The sequence below is a fragment of the Canis lupus genome, chromosome 27 (assembly GCF_003254725.2).
Source record: "Canis lupus dingo isolate Sandy chromosome 27, ASM325472v2, whole genome shotgun sequence".
NCBI lineage: Eukaryota > Metazoa > Chordata > Mammalia > Carnivora > Canidae > Canis > Canis lupus.
Genome location: NC_064269.1, coordinates 26,391,548 through 26,418,044, shown reverse-complemented (window position 1 = coordinate 26,418,044; position 26,497 = coordinate 26,391,548). Strand labels below are relative to the sequence as shown.

General features: G+C 45.4%; 1 protein-coding gene across 2 annotated transcripts in view; it reads right to left on the bottom strand.

Annotated features, from left to right (window-relative positions):
• The window catches only part of LOC112665480 (cationic amino acid transporter 3-like), a 69,691-nt gene that overhangs the window by 15,824 nt on the left and 27,370 nt on the right, over positions 1 to 26,497 (bottom strand). The window contains exon 1 of one of the 2 annotated variants that reach the window (XM_049102392.1): positions 9,351 to 9,467. The exons of the other annotated variant lie outside the window; for it this stretch is intronic. The gene's annotated coding sequence lies outside the window, so the exon portion shown is untranslated. Of the gene's footprint in view, positions 1 to 9,350; positions 9,468 to 26,497 lie in introns of those variants that run through there. 2 annotated transcript variants of the gene reach the window in all.

Below are 26,497 nucleotides of genomic sequence, written 5' to 3'. Positions count from 1 at the left end.
AAGTCTGCATTTACATTGACCTACAAAGTCCTACAGTATTTGCTACTGACCCAGCTACCTCTCAGCCTTCTGTTTCTCTCTCTTCCCACTTGTTTCTCTAGCTACTGGCCTCCTAACCAGGCAGGCCTCCTAACATACCATGCGAGAACCTACCTCAAGGCCTTTGTACTTGTTGTCCCCTATACCTGCATCCCTTCTAGCCCAGATATCCACATGGTGTTGCTCTCGGAACTGCATTTGGTGAAATAGCAGGATTGTTGGCATGGCCTTCCTGAATCCCCACATAGACAACTGCAATCTGCTCCTAATCACCCACAACCTACCTATCCCTTCTTTTTTTTCTCTTAGTATTTGTCACTATTTAAGGTACTGAATGTTTTACTTATTTATTTCTTCATGATTTTTCTCACTCCATTAGAATATAAGCTCCATGAAAGCAGGACTTTTAAAAATGGTTTTGCTTCTGGCTGGACTCCCTGCATCTACAACTGTGCCTGACAGAGTTGGCACTGTATTTGATGAATGGTTGAATATATCTAACTACACATACAGAGCATAGACTAGAAGAGCACTTGTTACATACACTAAAGAAAGTGCCCCCACTGAGGAGGAGAAATGAGAATAGAGATAAGGGTGAAAGGGGAAAATAAAATGAATGGAAAAGGGGCCTGACAGGAAGTGATGGTGTGAACATGCCATGGTTGAGGGAAGGACTGACCCCATTCTGTGCATGGCAGGTTCCACACAGGAATTTCAGGAGATAATGTTGTGAGAGGATCTGGTACAGAGTCTGATAAATGACAAGCACTCAGTAGATTTAAATTGAAGGAGAACCAGAATCTTGTAATCACCAGGATATGGAGGATGCAAAGAAGGAACACCTGCTAGAAAGATGGTGAAGAATAAGGGAAGATGGGGCACCCCTCCTGCTAATTCCCTCTCAACCCATTTCCCTTTTCCCAATTACTCTTTCTCCTTCAGCTCCTTCAACTCTCTTTGGAGGCTCCTGTGGATGGCACTAAGGATGCTTGTACCATCTTTCCTTCTCTGGGAACTGTCCCCAGCAACCTACTTTTCAACAAAGAACAGTGATTCTTCACACTTGTTGAACCACAGACTCCTCTGAGGTTAGTTACCTAAAAAAAAATATCATACACTCTTCTGAAGTCCATCCTTGGACCTTGAGCAGGATCCCAAAGGAGGACAATCTGAATGGTAGGTCAGAGAGACTGGTAATGTTTTTAATAATTTCTGTTTACCACTGTGTTGTGCAATGTGGTCCTTGAGCTCTTCTCACTTTTACTGAAGATGAGGGAAAGTGGGCCAAAGATACAGTATGAAGATCCCAGAGAAACAACCCAAAGAACAAAACATCTGGGAATTAAATAACCATATTTTATGATAAAATAAAAGCAAGCAGAACAAACAAACGAAGCAAACTTATAGAAGAGAAAGTAAACCCATGATTGCAAATCTTCAGAGAGCCTACCACAAATCCAGCTTAAAACAACACAGAGAAACATCATCATCAAATGACATGTTCAGAAATGCCTGTTCTTGTGCAATAATCTGCAATTATTCCAATGGCGTATAATCAGTCCAGACCTTCTGACCCAGCTCTCAAAGCCCTGTCCTATCTCCCCCTACCTTCAGCCCCATTATCCTCTTTCCTTACTCAACTCCTCACATCCTGACTTACCTTTCCTAGGATGAGCCCGTGTCCTGAGTAAGTTACCTGCCCTGCCAGGGATGCCGTCCTCACTCCTTCTGTCCAGTCCTGACCCTCTCTTCAGCCCTCTTCTACAAACTTTCCCCATCCTGTACCTAGGAAGATTTTCCTAAGGCATCCTGACTGCTCTGCATCTCTAGCAATTACAGCACATAATTGATGCTCAGTTGAAAATTTTTCCCTGTCTGTTGGTGTCCTGGGTGTGTCACTTAAATTCCTTTATAGTCTAAAAGCTTCCAGAGGTCAGGGTCAGGATCCATATACCTCCTCTTCCTTCTGCATTCCACACTCCCATCTCCAAGCCTCACTACCATGGACAAGGATCTACTCATAACAGTAGCAAGCAACCCATTTAGGACAGAGAAAATGGATATATATGTATTAATACACTAATATGTCTTGAAAGTCCTAGAAGGATCGGTTGGTTGGTTGGTTGGTTATTTATTTATTTATGTATTTATTTATGTATTTATTTATTTATTTATTTATGAAAGGACCAGACAGATGTAAACAGGAGATGAGAACATTCACCATCATGTATTTCAAGAGCATTCCCAAGAACATTTCCTAATGAGGGCCCTGGGCCTGTGAATCTCAGTTCCATTAGGAAACAGTCTCTCCCAAAGGAGGTGCTTCCTCAGGGGATGTACTTCAAGAAATGCAGAGAAGGGCCTGGGAACATGAAGCCAGCATGTATGAATTCCATAATGCTCTCAGCTCCCCCTACCTTTCTTCCTCTTCCCTATGTTTCTCTCAGTCTCTGAGGTCCTTTCAAACTCCAAACAAAAGTTCTATCCCTAGTCTCCAAGAAAAACTCCTGTCAAACCCAACACTCTACCCACCAAATTATAGGCTGTCTTGTTCTCCCAGCAAGCCCTCGCCCCACTCTCTTTTGTCCTGGAGGTCATTGTGTTCACTCCTCTGTCTCAGAGGAGTACTGCCCTCACTCTTGACCTTAGCTTTCAAAGCATTTTTCCAAGGCAGTAAATTTCACAGTTTCCATGGTAGGGAGTTAACACTCCCGTCCATCAGGAATTTGGCCTTGTAGCTCCTCCTGAAGAGCTTCAAAGATAGTTTGGATACCAGTTGCTTTGCTAGAAGTTTAATAAAGACTTGAGAAGAAGGCTAATAAGGCTGTTCAATAATGATCTTCAAGTTCTTAAAGTTTCAGAGAAGTAGACTATAAACATAACATGTCCATAGATTAAAACAATCCCTTTGTATCCAAGCACAGATCCTCCTGATCCCAGAGTATACAAATTCTCTCTTTCTTCTAAAATTTCTAAACAGTGAAAACTCTGGAGCCAATCAAACCATTGCCTCCCAAACAATCAGGGGTGAAGTTTTTGGATAGCTGGGCTTCTCCAGAGTTTCTGGACTTCTAAGTCAGCAGCCCTGGACTCCGGTAGAGGGCAGTCAGGAATACAAGAATAGGGCTTTGAGTTCAAGCCAAGAACTTTAAGTATAGTAAGTGGAGTATGTGTACACCAATACTTCCAAAGTGGAAACAAGTCAGCCTACATATGAAAAGGTACACAGAATAGAAACTACCATGAACAATGGGGCCAAGTCTCATACACAAGAGTAGAAAAGAATTAGTTAAAAGCAAATGAGAAATAGATTCTTCCCATTTTCTCTTCCTGTTTGTGCCTTCTCTCAAAGTCTGTGTCCAATCATGGTCATTCATTTATTCATTCAACAAATATACTGTTGCCCATTTATTCAGCACTGAAGATAAGCAAGGAAAAACACAAACATCCCTCCACTCCAGTTACTTAAATTCCTGCAATAGGAAGCAAACAATAAACAACTAAGTTTGTTTGACTCTCCTTCCCCAAGCATCTAAGGCCACACCTACATAGAGATATCTGATCTCTCCAGTATGCTCTCCTTGCTCCCTACTCTCCCCTCATTAATGTCCAGTGGTATAACTCATTGGCCTAGAGCTTTGCCCTTTTAGGTAAGTGGGTAGGTATAGTAGGTGGTGAGGTGGACCCCAGGAGCAGAGCTTCTGCTTAACAATGCTTTCAGCTTGCCTTTCCTTTGTTCCTACCCCAGCTAAGGCCTGAGGTTGAAAGAGTTGACTGGCCACAGCCAAGGAAGTACACCAGACTCTACAGCCCTCTTTGGTGAGGTTAGAGATCTGATACAAGAACTGAGGTTCAAGTCTCTTCCACCACAACAAAGCAGAAGTACAAAGGAAGTAAGTCAGCTAGACAAAACGCATTATCTGTGATATTTATGATTGTTCCAGTGTCATCCTCTTGATGTGCAACTACTGAACATACACACAACACAGAGTTTTATTATTTCCACTGCTTTACTTTATTTGGAAAATAAGTTACTTCATGTTTTGGCATCAGGCAACATGACTACATTTAAGGCTAGCCTACAGAAGGCAAGAATGTACAATAGTCAATTGATTGATGGTGGATAGAATAGGATTTCACTTGTTTCAGGAGATGAGGAAGTGTCCATGAAATGTTCTTAATAAGGGCACCTGTGTGACTCAGTTGACTCTTAATTTTGGCTACAGATCTTGGGATAATGGAATTGAGCCCCAAGTTGGCTCCCCACTCAGCACGAGGTCTGCTTGAGACTCTCTTCCTCTCCCTCTACCCCTTTCCCAACTCATGCTTTCTCTCTCTCTCTCTTTCATAAACAAACTCTTTTTTTTAACAAACTCTTAAAAAAAAGAGAAATGTCCTTATATGATAAGCTCCCAGAGGAAAAAAAAATGTTACCATTTTTTCTTACTGTCTGTAGATACCTACATAGATGGGTTCGGTGTGCTTTGGGTTGTATCTGAAGTGAGAAATTGGATGGTCCCTCAAGTAGAATGCATAAAAGTTTCTAAGTGAGAAAGACTGGATTCAGTCTATAAAAAAAATCAGATTTCAACTAAGCATAAATGAATACAAAGGCAAATTCTAAATTAGAAAATTCAGGCACTGTAGTGATTCTTTGTGCATAAGAACTCAACCAAAAGCAACACTTTCAAATTTCCCCTAAATTATCAACATCACCACTATTACCCTAAAATCATCATGTACTCATTTACACACAGTGCAAAAGAATGGTGGCAAATAGAGAATTATCCTAGGTGGAACTTAGAATTAAGGGCATTTCATGAACACCTCTGCAGATGCCAAACTAAGTAAAAGATACATAAACTATGAACCAGGGATGGTATTCCTCAATCAGAAATTAACAGCCAACTGCAAGGGCATGTCAAGATCCCAGATGGCTTCCTAGTTAATGGAAGTTAAGAGTAGTTAAGGACCTCATATTCCAGTGTTGGTGAGACTAGTGAGTATCTTCTGTGCACTGTGGGTTAACCTGAGAAGGTTGCATGAAAGAGCAACCTTATCCTGGAATTGTTCCTGGAACTATTGTATCCTGGAACTATTCCTAGGAAATATAAGTTCAAGCTACATTTTCAGCTTGGGCCCCTTTTACGCCTTCCTTCCATGCTCCCTATCAAAAACACAAATTCCACCACGCCTTGAACCAATAAATCCAGTTTGCCCAGCTACACAGATCCAGGTAAATGTATGCTAGAGATATTGATACAGACCTAGATATTAAGATATAATATTAATAATAATAACAATAATTCTCAGTCTTGGTCCATGAAGGAAAGAAAAAGAGAAACTGCTGCAGAAGTAATAAATGTGTAACCTCTCCCCTGGAGAGAGAGAGAAGTAAATATCAGATAGCTTTCCTGAAAGGTTGGAAAGAAAGCTGAAGTAACCAAATTCAGCTGATACTAAAGAAAATAAATATCCGAACTTATCTCCCAGAAGTCTTCTGAGAACAACCTCACCAAATAGATCACTTACCAGGCAACCTCCGCCTATGATCTTACTTTGTACTGTATTCTGTTTGCATGTGACTTGGAACAAACTTTTGTCTCCCTTCTGAAGTAAAAACTCCTTAAGGCAGAACCTTCTTTGTGGTTTCTCCATGAAGCTAAAAACCCTAATTCTGTAAGTAGCTATTACTAGGTGCAACTAAGACTTGAACTAAGGCATGGCAGTCCCCGAACTGTTTGCTCGTTAGATCCAGAGGAAACACAGCCACCACTTTCTACTCACCTATCTACCCTACCACCCCTGGCACTATGCCTCTCAAATCCCATCCTAGTCTGGCAGAGGCTGAGTTCCATGTCAATATATAAAACTCATCCTAATGCAGACTAACACACCCCAGACCAACGGCATGTAGACCAAATTTAAATAGTCAAATACAGACTAAAATCATGTAGATGGAGACCAAAACTATTTTGTTTCCTTCCCACAATATCTATAGAGTCCCAGCAACATGCACACACTACACTAGTAAAATTGCACCATTATTTGGGTAACCAAGCAGATAGCCAGAGCTTCTCTAAAGACTATGTAGACACCATACTATCTAGTATCATCCTGGGACATTTGTGAACAAGGCGGGATTTTCTCAGTCCCTCTGGGATAACTGCAGAAAGAGAGTTAAATGCAACGATCCTTGTTCATGATTTGACACATTAATAGGTTTAGTTTCAGTCAGATTCTAGTTTTGGAAATTCTTAACATTTCTATCACACAAAACAAGACGATCAACTTGACAAATCAGAAAAGCCTGAGCTTCTGCTTTTAGAGGTCTTTGGAAACTAGACGGACTACTAGAAAGAATCAGAATAAGATATTCCAAACAGGAATCAGAAAGAGAGCTTGAAAAAGCCAGGAAAGGTTTGCAGTTAAGGAATTAGAAAGTGATATGATACGTTGATGTCAATAGTGAAGAGTGGTTTTTTTTTTTTTAAAGATTTTATTTGTTTATTCACGAGAGACACAGAGAGAGAGACAGAGAGTCAGAGACACAGGCAGAGGGAGAAGCAGGCTCCATGCAGGAAGCCCAATGTGGGACTCGATCCCAGGTCTCCAGGATCAGGCCCTGGGCTGAAGGCGGCACTAAACCGCTGAGCCACCCAGGCTGCCCTGAAGAGTGGTTTCTCCTCTACTTCCCTATATGATTCTCTACTCTACCCAACCCTGAATCCTGTCACTACAGAACACCTAAGAAAAGTCCTCAGGAGATGGGTGCCTGGATGGCTTAGTTAAGCATCTGACTCTTGGTTTTGGCTCATGTCACAATCTCAGGGTCATGAGATGGAGCCCTGAGTCAGGCTCCACACTAGTCATGGAACTTAAGATTCTCTCTTTTTCCCTCAGCCTCTCCCCTCTCCCCCACTTGCCTGGCTCTCTCTCTCTCTCTCTCTCTCTCTCTCTCTCTCTCATATATACATATATATCTCCTCAGGATAAAGCAGTAGAAGAAAATCCATCTGCCTGCCCACCTTATTTTCCAAATTACAACTATGATGTAGGATGGCCTTTATCTAAAATGAGCACTGATCCATACCCACTATCTCTAAGAATTTTTACTTAAACAGCTTTGTTTTTTTTTTTTCCCTCTAAAACCCTTCCTTTCCTTGTAAGCACAGAATCTAGAAATCCATCCAGTGGTCGCATCCATCAATGTACTCTGTCTCCTCGTTTAGACTAGCAGTTGTGAGTGGTCAGAATCCATGGCTCCTTCTTCCATGTACCTCCTCCCAATGAATACGCTCAGTAACACACTGCACACAGTGTGGCTTAGGAAAGGCTGACTATCTCTCTGGTTATCTTCTTTAATATCTTTAAATGTGTCCTTCTGTCCTCTGGACTCAGCTATCTCTGTCTCTCTGTCCTCTCTCATCACAATGTACTTGGTCCTCTCCTAGGCCTAGGTAGCTGCTACACACTGCCATCTGCTTCCTTGGAAAGTAAATTCATTTTGCTTTGTTTTATTATAGAAAAGTCACAAGATCATTTGAGTCATATGAAAGTTGTATTGTGCCTTAAAGTCCTGAGTTCTTTTTTTTTTTTGAGAAATACACAGAAATTTATTAGTAAAAGACTATATTCACAATAAAAATGTAAACTAAACAGAATAAATAAATATCCAGAAAGTCCTGAGTTCCTAATCAAATATAGATCCATTTGACTTCTCCACCAAAACCTGTCTGCCTCACCCCAGATCAGGCAACATAATCTATAACCTCTGCCACCACCTTTTCAGGGAGATGCTTTATCCCTCTTCCCTAGATCTTTCTAATCCCCTTTATAATTTCTGTGATAATAAAAAGGGGATGAAGATATACCAAAAGAACATAATGCATAAATCATATGTATCAATTTGGAATACACTTGCTGAAGGAAATTGACCTTTCTACAGATTTTGTTTAAACTAGGTTAAAACAAATCTGCCTTCTGGAAGTACATAACAGGTATCAATTGATAGTGGAGAGAAGTTGCCCAATGACTGCTAGAGGGCAAGAGAAAGACAACCTAGACATCAACATTTGCCACATCTGATCAACAAAACAGGTGTTGTATATGGATAAGTGTTGTGTGGGCTTCTGGTTTTGGGATACTGCCCATAGTGTACATGGCAGTGGGAAGAAGGGCTGGGGGAAGAACAGTTTAAGACCCTAAGGACCTTTGAATTTAAAGAGTTGCAAATACGTTTTGTGGTAACAGCAAACTGCTTCTAGAAGACCCAGGAAGCCAGTCCTATTTCCAGCTTCTCTTCCAAGACTTTCTAGATCAATACATATGCCTATTATATACATAAAATTGATAGATTATAAGAGAAAGAACAGAGCCATCAAAACTCAAGGGTTTTTTTCATTTATTTATTTATCGCACTGGCTCATTTATAATATACTTGTAACCTCAGAGAAGCCTTCTTTTTTTTTTTTTTTTTTTTTTTTTGAGAAGCCTTCTTATAGATAGTGTTTTAAAGACCACTAGGCAGCCACACCCTAGGGGAACTTGGTAATCTTCCTCTTACAGCCTGACCTGGCCTAAAAATCAATCCCCAACACAAGTATTTTAAATTAGATAATAAAGATATGCAATAGCTTTGCAGCTGTAAAAGTAGATAGCTAGCTCCTTAAGCATGGAGGAAGATGACCTCAAATTCCTTTCTGGTGATGGGGGACCATCTTATTAAACTGGATCTGCTGTTTGGCAAAGTCTACAACGATGTCCTCCCTAAGAAGTTATGATACAGAAACTCAGAATCTCCAGTGAGACAGTGGGGCAAAACATGAAGGAGGCAGCAGAGCCAGGTGGGGGAACCCTCATTCCTTCAAAGAACATGTCTAAGCACACTGTGTGCTGGGCCCTGTGGGAGAGACAGAGATGAAGAAAGCAAACTGTCCACCAGGTCATAAAGGAAAGGCCAGGAAGGAGGGCAGGGAAAACAGGTGGGAGGATACTGGAGGAGAAGAACCAAGGAATAACCTCCCCTAAATCATATTTTCACCAGCAGAGTTGAGAACTTTTCTGGTCTGGAGGAGAACGGAGTGTAGGCCTCCAAATCACTCTAACTCCCACAGATAAGTTTATCTGCCCTTCCTAAATTCATTCACAAGGCTTCTGCTCTGCATCCCCCCAATCTAAAGTCTAGCTCTGGTTCTAAGTAATACCATCTGCTCAAACCCCAAGGGCTTCACCAAGTAGCAGCCAAGCCTTTTTCCTCTCCGGCTCTGTCTTAGTTCTTGCCAACTCTATAAACACAAGAAATGACTTACCCATGGGCTTTTCTTGTCTCAGAGGAGAAAGACTTAAGAAGAAAGTTAGGGATAGGTAGGGAGCTTGCAAAGAGTGTTGGACTTGGACTGAAGCTTAGCTGGGCACTCAAGTAATTGGGGCTCTTCAAAGGCCAGCCCTTTGAGAGGCGGAGCCCTTTGGGAGGCGGGGCCCTTAGAAGGCAGGGCCCTGGCAAGACAGAATCTTCGGAAGTTTGGGACATTGGGAGGCAGGTACAAGGGAAGGGTAGAAAAGGGTGAAGGAAGTGTCTTAGTTGGAATCCTGGAGGAAGGCTAGAAGTGGGAATGGAAGACGAGTGGGCCCCTGCTGAGTGAGGAGGTGGACTGAAGGTTTAAATGGGGATTTCCTGGAGACATTGGATTTAAGATGTGATCTTCGGAGTAAACAAGCTTTGCCAGAGTCCTGGGTATGGAGGAGGTCCTCGTTGGCAGAAGGAGAAAATAGGGAGCCAGGTAGAGCCCAGCCTGTGGAGATTGGGAGGCCAGTCCCAGATCCAGCTGAAGAGCCCACTTAGCAGTCCTGTAAACAAGGACAGGAGAATCCTCCTCACCCCAGTTGCCCCTCCGAGAATCTCAGACAGGTTTCTCTACCAGTACCATCCATCCCAGCCTCCTCACCCATGTTTCCTATCACTCCAGGAATGAAACCAAAAGAGATCTTAAACTTCACCAGGATGGATTTCCTGAGACAGTCATTCAGCGTTCGGAGCATACCCTAACTAAATATGCATTGAACATTGTGCTAGTGGAAATAATGAAAGAGATATAATCCCTGCCTAGAGAACATCCTGCTCTAGATATTCAAATGTAGGGCTCTCAAGACCCTGAAACAGTGACCAAAAGAAGGTGCCTGCTCCTTTCTGGAACATTAATTTTGAAAGAGAGGAAAGACTTCTCAGAGATGGAGAAGGTAGTTTCTACTTAGACACCCAGAGCTGAATGCACATGTGATGGGCCCAAGAAGCCATGGGTCTCAAGGAAAGGGGGCACCACTGCCTCTACTTGATACTGTGGTTGAGATTCTACTAAACCCTAAATTGTGTGCTTTAAGACTGGGGTGGAAGCAGAGGAAGGGGAGAGAAGGGTAGCAGTAGATCCCTAAAAAGACAGAATCTTTATTAACTATACAAAGAGATAGCATTGATCTTGGAACAGAAAGAAGTTCCCCAGATCTCAGATCTCAGGAAGAACCTCCACCTGAGGAAAACCTACAGATTCCACTGCCCCCACCCTAACACATCTCCAGGATGCAGGGACCAGGGGCCCTGACCACAGAGCCAGGATTGGCCCAGCCCAGACCACAGAGCCAGGATTCCTAGAGGCAAAGGGGCCTGGCAGGATTGGCAGGAGGGCTGTGATGACAGGACAGTAGGGGAGGGGCAGCTGGGTGTGTGATCTGTGCCTGTTCCCAGGGTCCTAGGCGGTCTTCCCTGCCTCAAGCTGGGATTGTTCCAGATGTGACTCTGCTTGAGGGAAAGAAGGGCAGGTGCAGGGGAGGGTCTGTGTCCTGCATCTGGTCCCCAGAGCAATCCCTTCCCCTTCTCCCTGTGCTACTTACTGTCTGCTGGGGAGAGGGTGGGAGGCTGGGGACAGGCCAGGGCCCTAGACTATCACCAGGTAAGGAAGACAACTGGTTCTGAGCTGAGGGAATGGAAAGGATGCAAGGTTGTGGCATAAGGGTCTCCTGGAGGAGTACAGAAACTGGCAGTTAGAATCCTCTCCCCTAGCTGATGTCACATGAAATGTCTGAACCTAGAGGAGTGGGAGGAAGGAAGAGGAGAGGAGGCAATGGTGTGGGACAGAGACAGGAGAAGAGGCCAAAAGAGACAGAGATAAGAGAAGCAAGGAAGAGAGATGGAAGGGAAGGCAGAGAGGGACCAGGAATGAAGGAGGCAGCACAGGAGACAGACAGCAGGACATGCAGGGGGAGACACTGACAGGCTCCCAGGGTGAGACTCACACAGATGTGAGGGGAAGAGAGACCCCCAGACCCTGAGGGAGGGACACAGGCAGGGGGACAGCCAGAGGGAGGAGCTGAGGGCAGACCCAGTCCTGGGAAACCTCAGACCACAGAACATCTGGAGTCAGACAGACAGGCCCTGAGACAGACATATCTGCTGACAGAGGTGAAGGTGAAGGAGGCCAAGATGGAAGGAAGAAGCCAGGGCTGCAGGGAGGAGGTGGGGAGCAGACAGGGAGAGAGAAGGAGGCAGGTGTGCAGCAGGAGGGGGAGCCAGGCCAGGGAGGGGGCTGCAGAGTGGCTCCAGGAGCCTCTGCCCTCCCTCCTGGCTCCTGCTGAGCCCGGGCCCCTCTCAGGACCTGCTGCTACTGGATGGGCCCAGAGAGCTGACAGGGCCAGGCTGCTGCCAGGGCTGCCTCAGGCTCCCTCCTGTGCCCACCTTGGGGTTCCAGGGGCGCTATGAGGATATGGACACTGACTCCCCTGCCCTCCCCACCATGATGCAGCCATCAAAGGAGGCCTGAGCTCAGCCTTAATGTCTCAGAGTTCGTGCATCCTGGCACACCCAGTGCTGCAGAGTGGGGGACAAGTAGAGAGAAACTGAGGCAGGCAGGCAAGGGAGGCTGACCAGCTCTGGTGAAGATGCTGGGACAGCCTGGTTAGGGATCCCATGGAGGAAAGGGAGGGGAGGGAAGGCCTGGGACTGTCTGCATTGAGAGCTAAGAAAGCTCCCCACACAGTGGGAGCAAAATAACCTACTACTATCCATTATTTTGGGGTCAGCAATATAGACAACCTCTGAGCAATCACCATCAATGCCTTCAAGGAGCTCCTCACTAAAGGGCCCCCACAAATACACATATGAAACCCACTTAAGAGAAACTGAGGCAGAGAATAGAGACCTTGAGGCCAATGTACACTCTTGAATCTAGGTTATAAGGGACCAGGGATGAAGCACCCAGACAAGTATGTGAAGACCTAAGACAGCACAGCAAGCTGGCCCCCGCCTCTTCCCTCAGGCTTACTTGGGGCTCTGCAGAGACCAGCTCCCCTCAGGGCCAGGGGAGACCCTGAGAACATTAACCCAAGCAACCTAAAGGAGAACTGTTCTCCCCGCCCCCGGCTCTGTCAGCCACATGTGAAGGTCCCAGAGGCCAGCTGTGTGGTTACAGCTGGAGCCCAGGGAGTCTCTGTAGCAGCAGGAGGGAGGGTGCAGAGGGAACCTTCCAGAGAAGTCCTGCAGAAAGACCTGGGAGTAAATCCACCAGATCCATCCAAAACCCAATGAACAGTTAGAAGTATAATAAAGTTCTGAATGGCCAGTGCTTCCATGTAATTAAAGCCAGGAACTGGGTAATCACATTTCTTCTCTAAGTTCTACCCTTTACCCACCACCTTCCCCATGGACATACATCTGATGGGACACACTGAACTAGATCCCAGACTTTAGAAACTACCTCCACTAGAGAGATGGGCTTAGTTACAGCAAAAGCAATTTAGGATAGATTTGGAAAGGATTTCCTTAGAGCTAGGGTTGGTAAATACTAGAAGGAGACACACACACACACACACACACACACACACACACACACACACACACATATTTCCTACTCATCTCTTTCCAAGGCTCACATTCCCTCCCCCAAGGTCATGCACTTTCTGAGAGCTCTGACTTCTCTGATCCTCTTTTCTCCATGTTCCTGCTCCTTGCTACTGAGTATCAATCTCCTTGTCTCCTTGGAAACCTTCTAGACCTCTGTGTCTTCCTGGTCCAGTTGTCCTTGACTCCCTCCACTCACACATAGTTGCTGAAGGAGTACCTAGAGCCCTGTGCCTCTTCTCTGGCTGTCAGCCTGCTCTTCCCAGCTCTCAGGGAGCTTCTGGGGTGCAGGACACCTTCCCTCTTGGGTCCTCAGCAGCCTCAGGAAAACCTTGGCAATTTTCCAAAATTAGATCCACCCTAAAGGACAAAAATGTGCCTCTGGTAAGTATGTGGATAGCTGCACTGCACATTGTAAAGGTGATCCCCAAAGAGCGGATCCCAGAGCTAGAGATAAGGAGTCCTGTCAGCATCTGTCCATCTGCCATCTCCTCCAGTATCCCTGTCTCCAGCCTCCTGGCTCCTGCCCATCCACCTCCTTGCTGAGGCTGATGGGCTGAGCTCAGGGGCAAATGCACAGAATCCCAGACTCATCATGCCTGGTCGGCTCCAGACCCATGTTCTCCAGGAATGTCACTAGCCCTGCCATCTTTCTTTGAAACTTCCTAAAGACTCTTGGAAGCTAAAATTGCAGATGGGACCCAAGGAGGAAGACAAATTGCTCTCTCTGCTCAATATCTTTATTTCAGCCCCTTGTCTCCACCACACATCCCCAAGAGCAAACCTCAGGCAAGGGCAAACAGGATTAAATCTCAGGAAGGCTATCGCAGCCTTAAGGAGGTGGTGAGTGCTTCCAGAAGCCAGGGGGAAAGGAGGTTGGAGGATCACAGAAGGCTTCTTCTCATACACGGAACTTCCACCAGGGGGCGAGGGACGAGACCCTGGGGGCGCGATCGGAACCTTCTCCGCAGCGGCCTGCGACGCGCTCCGCGGCCACCAGAGGGCGGCAGAGAAGGGCGCTCCCCGCACAGCCCGCCCTGGGCCCTGGGCGCTGAGAGAGGGGGCGCCGCCCAGCCTGGGGAGTCGGGGCTCCAGCGAGAACCCAGGCAGTTCCGAGTTCAGGGAAGCCCTCCTGCCGCCCTCCCCACCGGCGTCCCTGACCCCCGCGGCAGCCCCTTCCCTTCCTGGCCCCAGCCCTGGGGCTGCTGGCACACAAGGGCCACCTGGCTTTTCCTTTATGCTTGGACAGCAGGTGGCAGCGCAGCTCCCAGAGGTGATGCCTCCAGGGGCCCCGCTGGTCACTAGAGCCAGCCCTGGAGCCCACGCGGGCTCCATTCCCAACCCAGGGGTCTTCCCTGGGCGCCCACAGCTGCTCCTAAAAAGCAAAGCACACCCTGTAGGCCCGGTGGGAAGGCAGCTCGCAGCCCTGGGCTTCGATAACCTGATGTCACAGCCACCCCTGCCCCGGGTGATACCTGCTCACACACAGAACTGGGCACAAGGACTGTGAACCCCGCAGCACAGACCCGCGGGCCGCACACGCCTGCTGTGCACACCCGGCCTCGGCACCCACACCCTCTGCTCCTCAGACTCCCCCAGCCCTGCCCTCTGCTCCTGCCTCCTGAGCTGCCAGAGGAGCTTCTCTCCATCCCTCATTTGCTCTGTGCCCTGTGTGTCCAGGGGCTCCTGGAAGCTGCACACAGGGAAGCACTTTCCCTGCTCTAATCCGGTCCCTCCCACCACAGCCTCTGTGTTGTTCCCTGGCACTGGCTGTGGAGACACGGGAAACAGAGGGAAAGCTGGAGGTCTCTGAGCTCCCTGCTCTGGATCTGCCCTGCTGATCACCACCCTCCTGCCCAGGAAAGGTCTGACCCACCTGTGACCCGCCAGGCTTTACCCCACATCCTGTCAGAGTCCCTACACTCTGACCCACTTCCCTATCCAGAAGAAACTACTCCAGTGCTTGGGAGGTGGGGGAGCTGGGCTCCAATTTCACAAACTCAGCCTGGACTTATAGGGAATAATGTGCAAAAAGAGGATATGAGTTAGACTCAATAAGAACTTTCCAGCATAAGAGGTCTGACAGCCTCAGCTTGTGTGAAATTCAGTTAGGATGCATACATGGCTTGACGGAAGCTTCAGGAAATAAGGACTTGCTCTGGACCTGTCTGGGAAGTTCTGACTAGAGACAGAAATCTTCACTGTGATTCAGGTCATCGCAGCCTCAGAAGGTGGCACATGAGGCCTTCTGGGGACCCTGAGGCCCTCAGGCTAAATGAGGGGAGCCTAGAGTTAGGACTTGCAGCCCGGTGCCCTCATCCCCAGATCCTGGCTGTAGGGGCAGGGAGAGAGCAGGCCTGGACCCCCACTTTCTGGCCTCCTTCTCACCCTGGCCCCCTCTCTTTATGGCCCTCCCTGGTCAGAGCTGGGCCTCTGAGCCCTTCCTATGCAGCCCTGAGTGCAGGACTCAGGCCCCAGTCTGCACCCAGCCTCAGACCTGGGACCCTGATGCCCTCCCCCTGTGCCTGGCAGGGCAGAGGCACCCCCTGCTCAGGCTCCCATCCCCCACCCCCAGGACTCACAGCCTCCCTCTTCTGGCTCCCCCTCCCCCCACCCTATCATAGCCTCAAACCTGGGGGAAATGGGCACAAATCAAATCAAAGACATCTTCAGTTCTGAATCTTCAGGCTCCCCTGTGACAGCACATACATGCACACAGGCAGATACACACAGATGCTCACACTCATATATACACACAGACACATACCCTCAAAATACAGACATATACACACCCATATGTCACAAACATTCTCACATGTGTGCAACACAAAGACACACCCTCACAAACTCTCACATTTACATGCAGTCCTGCACACCCAGATTTACGTACTCTCATACACTCATCAAACACACCTGTGCACACATACCACTCTATTCCTTCCTTCTGAGGACCCAGAGCCCAGACCTCTAGAGTCTAGAGGGTAGAAAGTCCAGGGGAAAGCAGGGAAACCCACAGAACACCTATTTCATGTTTCTAGGCCCACACTGGAGCTCCTCTGCTCTCTCCCCTCCCTGCCTCCTGAGTCTCTAGGACTGTGGCCCACGCTATGGAAGTACAACCTGCAGAGATAACTCATTTTTTTATACAACATACACTTTTGAGCACCTACCTGCCACACCCCCACCTCACCCCCCACCCCCAGGCCTGAAGTGAGTCAGACACATTACAAAAAAATGACCTCTGCACAGTGGTGAGGTGGGAAGAGCAAGAGCTCAGGAGCCAGGGACCTGACTTCAAGTCCTGTCTTTGCCTTTTATTATGCTGTGTTACCCTGGGCACTTGATATAACATCTCTGAACCTCAATTCTTTCAGCTGTAGGGAGAACTTAATAAAATTTACCTAGTAATTTCGTGGGGGTTAGAAGACAGGTAAACTTTCCATCATCAATATGTCCACCTGTGGAAATCTACTCCATTCCATTACCCAGCCCCTGTGGTGAGTGTCTCCCCAACACTCTTCTGGTCCTACTGTCGCTGAAACAGAAACCCAGCCTCCTTCAGCCTCAGGCCTTCAGTTGTGCACACCTCAGGAAACTTGAATCTGGCTTGGCTGGCTCCAGATGAATCCTCTGCTTCAACCCTGCCCCCACCCTTCCTGGTCCATCATGTCTCTTACCTATTTGCAGTTTGAGTTTTCCATAGTAACGTTTAATATAGCTGACCACGGCCCAAGTGTTCACAATGGAGCACTGAGCCCTTGCATCAAAAGGACATGAAGTGCTAACTACCGCGGGTGGAGCCCTGTCAGAGACAATCATCCTCCTATTCTTCAAGCTTTAGCCAGCATCCTGAGCCCCCATGATTGATTAACTAACCTTTCTCTGTATCCTTGTAGATCATACATCCTCTCCCAGAAAACAGCAGAGCCCTTTTGCACTCATGAAAAAGAACCCAGAGACAGTTGCATAACACCCCCACCTGCCAGCCTCACATGCACCTGAGAACCAGACCCCCCTGTACAACCTCCCAGTGCTGAGATAATATTTGTAGCTGATACCATCAAGTGCATGTAATCAATAAATGTTATGGACCACTGTATTCCCTTTACTGATTAACTGCCCTCAGCTCCTTTAATAACCCAAGGGTCAGACAGAAAACTCAGAGTTGGCCTTTGGGCAAGAGTCCCCCTTCTTCCCAGGTGGCCAGGCTCCTGAATAAAGCTCATACTCCTTTCCGATCGAAATTTCTCTCTTGAGTATTGGCTTTGGAGCAATGGGCAACTGAAATTGGATTTTGGTATGTCCTGGTATAGGTTTATCACTTGACATTCTATTTTTTAAAAGATTTTATTTATTTATTCATTGACACACACACAGAGAGAGAGAGGCAGAGACACAGGCAGAGGGAGAAGCAGGCCCCATGCAGGGAGCCCGACGTGGGACTCGATCCCGAGGCCTCCAGAATCACACCCCAGGCTGCAGGCGGCGCTAAACTGTTGCGCCACTGGGGCTGTCCTCGCTTGACATTCTAATTATGAAATGTTGAATGTCACGGAAATAACCAGATTTCCTCATCAACTGCATTATAGTGAACTGTCATCAGATCTTGGATCATGTCCATTTTTGAGTCTTCTGTTTCTTACATTTATTATTCTAACACTTTTGCAAAATGAATTTCCTCTTGAAGGAGATTCATGGAAAGGACTTTTGACAAATACAGAATTTTTTATATCTTTAAAATCATAAAACTAAACCAGGTAAAGTTTTCTGCAACTAATGCAAAAGCTGCATTCAAACAGAACAAGAATTAGTAACATGGGGATGAATGAATTGAGGAAGATGCTTATGATTTTTGTGACTCTGAAACATTGCCAGTTTTCTATGCGGGCTCTGTCAGATTTAAAGAGACTTTCTCTTAAGATATCTATGGCGTACAGAAACATGATAAAATATTCCTTTGTGAACAAATTGAAACCTTTAACATTTCTCTCCACCTGAACCCTCCAGAGTTCAGAAACTCTTGTGAGTATTCTTACTTTTATGACAATTACAGTTGTTTGCAGAAGTTCAATAAGAATTTGTTCTTGTAAAAGGACACCATTGGAAACACTGGTTACTTTACCAAGGATTTGACTGGAATGTCATGTTTGAGAGAGACATACATAGATTCAGATAGGACCAGATAGCTTTAAGGGGCTAAGGTTATTTTTTAGAGTCAATAAAGCCCCTTGGAAATGTTGGCTTACACAGTTCCCAGAAGTCTTATGAGGTGAGGAAAGAATGTCACTTGCTGGCAGGTATAGGAAACCTCAGGATATTGGGGGGACCTGGGGAAGGGGAATTCACCCAAATCTACAAGTATTGCAGTTAAGTCTGATGGCAGGCTTGGCTTCTAGCCTTAAGAGGTTCAATCTAGAGATTCCTTCTGAAGGGTTCCAGCAAAGCAGGTTTGAAAGAATTTATAAGGTCAATCACGATTCTTGCTGAGCTTATGTAAATAATTAGGCCAGCTTTGTTAAAACTGGACCTATTTTTCAAACGAGGTAGTCTGAATTTGGCTCTCTTTGGAAATGAGGATGATTTTAGAGAGAAAAATTATGCTTCAGTAACACCTTCGTGGATGTTAAATTGTAGTTCCAATGAACTGTTTTTGAACATTTGCTGTTTGCCTAAGCTGGACAACTTGAGGTAAATTTCAGAGAAATTGCTACAATAGCTCACGTGTACACAATCTTCATGCTTGTCACTCAGTTGGGATAATAATGGGAGCCTAGGGACATATGATTTCTTGAACAACATAAAAATTAGTTGGACTCCTAGGTAATCATTAATTTAACTATCACCTTTAAGAGTTCTATAGTTCTATGTGGCTGATATAACAAAATTGCTTCTTAAAAGCCAAGTTAACTCATGAGGTTAACTGTGAACTTGTGGAAGTAGTGGACGGCTCCACTTTTCTTATGACTGAAGAGAGGATGAATTTGAGGACACCCAGTCCCCAGATGGATCTTCTCCCACTTGCCAGTGATTTCTCATACTTAGGATATTGTTAAGGCTAGACATCAGGCAAAGAGGGCTTCTTGACCCTTAACCTAACCAATTTTATTTTATTTTATTTTTATTTTTTTAAAGATTTATTTATTTATTCATGATAGACACACACACACACATACAGAGAGAGAGAGAGAGAGGCAGAGACACAGGGAGAGGGAGAAGCAGGCTCCATGCCGGGAGCCCGATGCGGGACTCGATCCCAGGACTCCAGGATCGCGCCCTGGGCCAAAGGCAGGCGCCAAACCGCTGAGCCACCCAGGGATCCCTAACCAATTTTATTTAAATCTGTGCTTTGCACCTCAGCCCCATCTAATAGGGAAGATGGGTCAGGAGGCACTTAGGACACTTTGTTAGTGCCTATCAGGTTTTTCCTGATGTCTGACCACCATGCCTCTTGCTGTGTCCAAGGCACACTCACAGATACTGCCCTTAAAACTCATTTCCCCATCTTTTCAAAATTGGAATTATAGATGAAGAAGGTTGAGAGGAAAAAGAGAAGCAGTATGACACAGATAGAAGGCAGGAAGAGCTGAGCAGGCATGAGGTGGAGAGGAGTGACAAGGAGGGAGGAAGGGAGAGAGGGGGAGGTTGCAGGCAGAGAATCAAAAGACTGAAGAAGCAAGAGTAGAGGGAGTGAATGTGTAGAACATTGTCCCAACTCCACCGAGGCCAAGGCCCTTGTGAGAAGGTGAACCATTTGCCTTGAACTATGGACCAAAACATGTTATACCAACAGGAGGCAGGGCTCAGGAAAGGGTTATGGGTGTAATAGTTCCAGTTACCAGTCTTAGATTCCTGTTACACTCTCCCAAGCCTTTTCTAATGTGACCCTTGCTCTGCAAGAGACGAAAACTAATGCTACCAACTTGTGCTAGAAGAAGGAGGCAGGAAAGTAGTCAAAAGAAGGCCCTGGTAATGACAGAGCTGGCTGAGGCAGCTGGGATACCGGCAGACTGCCTGCTCCTCACAGCTTGGGTTGTCTTCAGCCTTAGAGCAGGGATCCAAGAATGATGCGGATGGCGGGTGGGGGGCTCTAAAGTCACTCAGGGGATATCTCCCCTACAAAAGCCCCAAACCCTGAGCAGCTCCCCCAGGAAATATAGAGCCCAGAGCCAACTGAGACTGAAGTGGGAGGTGAGAGGGAGTCTCTGTGACAGCAGTTAGTCTCTCTGTGAACTTCTGTCTCCATCTCTTCCCCAGCTCCTCATATCCTGGGGCTTTACTTCAGAGGCCTCTGCCTTGATCTGTCTCCAAGTCTCTAGCAAGATTAAAGCTTTTAACTCCTGCTTTGTTTCTTGAATCCTAAGCTGGAGAAGAAGGGGCAGGGTCTGTTCTGGGGCAAGGGAGGGCCCTGATTTATCCTCTTCCCAAGCCAGTGGGGAGGTTAGGAACTTGGACCAAAGATAGAACCAAACCTAAGGTTGGGTTGACAAACATGCCCCCTGATGGGAAGGCTGTTTTCCTCATTCTGTTACTGATTTTATTATTATTGCTCTTCATATTAGAAATTGAATTAAGTCATAATCATAGTAGGGTAAATATATGACAGTGACCATAAAAGCCTTTCCTATCCTCCCTATCTAAAGAAAATTCCCTGTCATTCTTTATCACAAGACTCTGTTTATTTCCTTCTGGTGCTCATCATACTCTGTAATCATTTGAACTCTTTTTTTTTTCTTATTGTCTATTTCCCAGTATGAAAAGTTCTATATTTGAATAATAGAATGATGAATAAATATATGGGAATAAATCCACCGGATGAATAAAAATTTCCTTGTAATTTGATCTATACCTGAAAGTATCATGTCCAGACCTATATTAACAATATCCTTAATATTCATGAGCCTCTATTTCTACATCTCTACCCATAGCCTCTTTTCCTACAACTATATACCACACATGAAAGTTATTTAACAATTCTTTAGCTCTGTGTTAAGCCCTTTGGAGAGAATATAAAAATATACAGTGCACAGTCTCCCCACTCCAAAAGCTTACAGTTGAGTAAAGGACATGGGGAAGACAGACACAGAGTGACTACAACTGAAGACAGTGTGTGGAGACAGCCATGGTAGATTGACACAAAGGGCTAAAGAAGATCAAAGGGAATAAATTGCTTCTGATGTGGAATTATCCAGAAAGGTGTATACAAGAAGTAACATTTAAATTGGACTATGATGATTGTGTAAGGTTTCAGTAGTCAGAGATTGAAAGGATGGAACTCCAAAGGAAAAGATGTAGCTAACTGGGAAGGACTTCTTGACTTTGGGCATTATTTGATGTTGAACTGTCCATCATGAGAGAGTAAAAGGGAGAAACATCTCCTTCTCCCATCTCCATAGTCAACTTTCCTCTATCCGATCTGTAGAGACAATGTACCAATATATATCTATATTTCCTCTTTCTCTGGACAAGAAATGCTGTGAAACATCAGAGGTAAAGTAAAGTTTGTTATAGAAATCCCTCATAAAACAGTCTCCCCAGCACTGGCATTGGAAGGTGGAGGAGGGGTGGTTCCTGTGCTGTATTTGCCTTCAAACCATGTATATAGGTCATCCTGTCTCCTGCTTCCAGGAGCTTGGCTTCAGGTTTTCTAAAGAAGTAACAGAGACATTCAACTCCTTTTACCATCCTTGCTTCTGCCAAAGCTCATTGCTTTCTATGCATTTAGTTTCACAAGTGACCAATTTCTCACAATCTCAACTCTAGGTTCCTTAATTAATATAATTTTTAATTCTCCTCTTTTTGGGATGGCTGAAATAGTCTCACTTGGAAGCAAAGATGTAAATAAAATAACTTCTCTTAGTACCTTATATGAGGGGGTTCTAGGAGAGGAGAAGTGGTTACATGCGTGGTGAACATTCAAGGACGACTGTGTATTAGGCTAGAAAGAAAAGTCAAGAGGGGATTGACTTGTGGCTGCTGTTTCTCTTTCTCTGCAAACCTCTCCAGATAGTAGCTGACGTATAGGGGCTCCAAAGCAGCCCAGAATCTTAGCCATAAACTTCCCGGAAACTCATTGAGGTTCCCTTGAAAGTAGATGAAATGTTACTATCAGGATTTGGTACAAACACACAAACCAGGGCCAGGGAAGGTGTGGGAAACAGGCCTACTGTATCATAAATAGATCCAAGAAAAGAGGCTTTTAATATGTAATCCCGAGAAATGCACCCCATGGCCTGAAAAAGAGAGGTTTGTACCTAGGAAAGAAAAGTAAATCCTGAACGCAGGATGCAACCAACTGGAACACCAGACTGGACTGTTCATCATTCTTGAAACTTCCTTATGCACTCTCTGTGGGAGGGATGTTTGTTAGAAGTTATTTCCAGCCTGCCTCTTTGTATTACCCGACTTATCTAATGTAGAGATCTCTCTTTCAACACGCAGTGTTCATCAATGCACCTAATAAAAGCAGCAGCCTCTATGAGCTTGGAACTTTTGAAGGCTTTGCGTTGGTCCCCTGATCCCCACAGTAGTTTGTGTCTGTCTCTTCTCTCGTTCCTTGCGCACATTGCGCTTTCAGTTCCTGAACCTTCCAAGCCAGACTTGGAAGCAACAGGAGGGAAGGCAGCTAGTTCCTTATAGCTGGTTGAACTCCTTCAGGAATTGTGCACATGTGCACACACACATGCACACCACACAGAGGCACACATACTATAGCTAAACATACTAGGCCTACCGAGAAAAATGTACCCCGTTCCTTGGTGCTTATTCCCGCTCAAATTCAATAACATATGTCCATATACCTGGCACACACACAGGACTTTCAATTATCAATATACTAGATAGCCTCTTGCCCTTTCCAAGTTCCTGACTGCAGGGTGGTGCACAGTGAAGGTGAAGGAGAGAGTATCTGGGTATGAGCTGCATGTGTCACGAAGAGTGTCTCTGACTACATGCCACAAATAGAAATTGATTTTTCATTATTCATTATTTGGAATTATCCCCTGTATTTTAATTGCCTCTATGCCATCAGGTCTCAGTATCACCTACCCCTTACTGAGCTACTACTCCATGCACAGTATAGCTCAAGGGTTAGCAGCAGGAGCTTTGCTCAAGCTTGGTACAAGTCCTAGCTTCATTACTCATTTTGCACAAATTACTTCACTGTACTTTGCACCTCCTTAGCTTTAGTTTCATCTTTTGTAAAGTGAACATAGTAATACTCAACTCCTACAGATTTTGTATCAAATAGGTGATTATGCAAAGTGCTTGGGTAGACTACTCAGTAATAGTAGCTATTATCATCATCACTCTGTGGGTTCTGGAGATATAAAGAAGTAATACATAACAGATGTTCTGATTCCCTTAGGAGGTTTTAAAATCTCATCAATGAGGTAATACAAATACATGGTGAGAGGAAGAATGTGGAAACCTAAAACTCTTATTTGAGCCCTAACATGCAACTTATTCTCCTAAATCTAAAACCTGATCACAATTTTTTTTAATTTTTTATTTATTTATGATAGTCACAGAGAGAGAGAGAGGCAGAGACATAGGCAGAGGGAGAAGCAGGCTCCATGCACCAGGAGCCCGACGTGGGATTCGATCCCGGGTCTCCAGAATCGCGCCCTGGGCCAAAGGCAGGCGCCAAACCGCTGCGCCACCCAGGGATCCCCTGATCACAATTTTTTTTTTTAATTTTTATTTATTTGTGATAGTCACAGAGAGAGAGAGAGAGACAGAGACACAGGCAGAGGGAGAAGCAGGCTCCATGCACCGGGAGCCCGACGTGGGATTCGATCCTGGGTCTCCAGGATCGCGCCCTGGGCCAAAGGCAGGCGCCAAACCGCTGCGCCACCCAGGGATCCCCTGATCACAATTTTTGACAGATTTCAATGCACTAATGTTCTTTCTCTTTTGTCATTCATTATCCCCATTCCTTACCACTTTATATATACCACACATCCACCCCACTCTTTCACTTGACAAGTTGACTGGAGATTTCTTGGGATAAAAAAAAAAGTATTTTGAGAGTTCATTTTGTACATTTTGCTGTTTCTGGGCAGGAGCTCATCTGAAACATTCCAAACCCAAGTGAGACAGCCATGCATATGGCCAGATAGCCTGCACCCTCACCTTGCTAATCTCAGAATATTCTTCCTTATATTCAATCTCAATCTGTTTTCCTTCAATATTGGCCTGTCTTTAATCACGCATTCTGATTAGAGATAAAGTAAACAAGCCCTTAAAAGCCTAGGAAAATTCTCAAATACCCACTTGGTAACATTGTTCCATTGCCTCTCATTACGTCTCTGGAATTATAGGTCTCATGTACCTTATTATTAATTCACTAAGAATAATAAAAAAATCCCTTAAAAAGCATTACTTTTGTCCCTACCAGGATATAATTCCTCATGCAGTCATCTGATGTCTCCTTAAAGCTTTTGAAAGATGAAAGTATATTAATTTCCAGGACAGGTAGTGAAGAACTCCTATTTCATCCCTACAACCTCCATAGTCTCCTCAGCACAAACCTGAGGTGGGCATGACTAAAATGACCTCCCCAGTCCCTTTCAGGCCATCATATGAAGAAGGGGTAAGAGAATGGGCAGCAGTCCCGATTCATGCAATGTTTGCCCCAGGAGAGCCCCTGAAGACCAAATAGACTCCTGCGAGGGCACAACAGGCATTGTTCCAAAGTGGGCAGAATGCCAAACCCTGCCATAGTGACTGGTGTGGGAAGCCTGGAGACAGGAAGGCAGCCAGGGCCCACACTTCTTTCTCTTCCCCAAATTCAATTTCCCCAGCCTAGGACCCTCCTCTGTGCTCCCAATTCTGAAGTTGTCAGACCTTCTATAGTGCTCATCTGAGCCCAGATATCATCAATCATCTTGGGCCAGTGCTTCTCAAACGTAAATGAGCATATAAATCACTTGGGAGCCTTTTGAAAATGCAGCTTCTGATTCAGTAGGTCTGGGTTGGGGCCTAAGATGCTGCATTTCTAGCAAGCTCCCAGGTGACACCCATGCTGTTGGTTCATGGACCACATTAGAAGAGCAGGATCTGGGATCCCTGGGTGGCGCAGCGGTTCGGCGCCTGCCTTTGGCCCAGGGCGTGATCCTGGAGACCCGGGATCGAATCCCACATCAGGCTCCCAGTGCATGGAGCCTGCTTCTCCCTCTGCCTGTGTCTCTGCCTCTCTCTCTCTCTCTGTGACTATCATAAATAAATAAAAAAAATTAAAAAAAAATAAATTAAAAAAAAAAAAAAAAAGAAGAGCAGGATCTACATGACTGTAGCAGTTGCTACAACTGTCTCCCAGAAAGAGTCTATCTGTCCACATACTTCTGTCTATTCTCTAGGTGGCTGTGAGAATCATATCTCATCCCTTCCTGATTCAGAAATTTTGCTCCATGGCACAATAGACAATACAAACCTGGCTTATAAATTCTTTTCAAATGTGAAAACATATCCCTCACAAGACTCTCATTCCTTCATTACTCTTAAAGGTCCATGTAGCCTAGAATTACTGTCCTATTTCCTTTTCAACTCATCTATCCCTCTTTTATTTACCAAATTGCCCCATTAGCATCCTCCTCCAGGAAGTAACTCTTGACCAAAACCTCTCTTTCAGTTTCTACTAATACCTTCCCCTCCAAAGTGATGATGACTCAATCCCTATCCTGTTATTAATTCCTCCTGTGTCAGTCCATTTTATTTCGCATTGGGGGTGTACATTCTCTCTCACTGAGATATCTTAGATGCTCTAACAAAGTTTTAGCACCAGTACCTCAAAGAAGAATCTTAAATAAGCAAGTAAATATATAAGTAATCCTACCTCTAGCAGGTCTGGAGTCACCTACTTCCTGTTGGGAACATGAGAAATTCCACAAGTAAGAAAGTACCTCCTTCTCAGGGCAGACCTCAAATATCAATACAATAGAAAAACACTGGCCCTTCTATGTGAACCATAAAACTCTGCATGAAGAAAGATGCTTCTTGGCCCACACTGGAGCCAGTCTCATCTTCAGGGATTCCCTGGAGTCAGGTAGAGCTGGTTACAGCTTCTATCAATTTCATTGCTTCCAGTGCCTCCTCATATTCCATGGGAACAGATGGAGCAGGAGCAGGTGGAGTCATGTCAGGTATCCTGCCCCATGGTTATATTTTTCCTGTTGCTCTTTGAATGAACAACACTGTTCTTAATGTTGGATCTAGAGGAAGGCAAGAACCTATTCCTTGCTTTGAGAAAGGTTCCACTCTGATGGAACAGACAGGATAGTGACAAGAACTCAAGGCCAGCCACACAAAGGCAAAATTAGAAATGCCTGGGTACAGTTCTAGATGCTTAGTACAAGTCTAGGGGCACTTCCAGATATAGTTCTGGATGGAGAGAAATGCTGTTTGTCAAGGAAGTCTCCCAGAAGATAGCTTTAAAGGAATAGCACAGTGCTAGCCTAAAAGGAAGGAGACTTCTCTGTACCAAAGTGTGTAAGGCTCAATTAAATTTAAGATGAACTTATTAAATGCTCATTATGTGCCTGTCCCCCAGCTGGATGCTCTCAGCAGTAAACA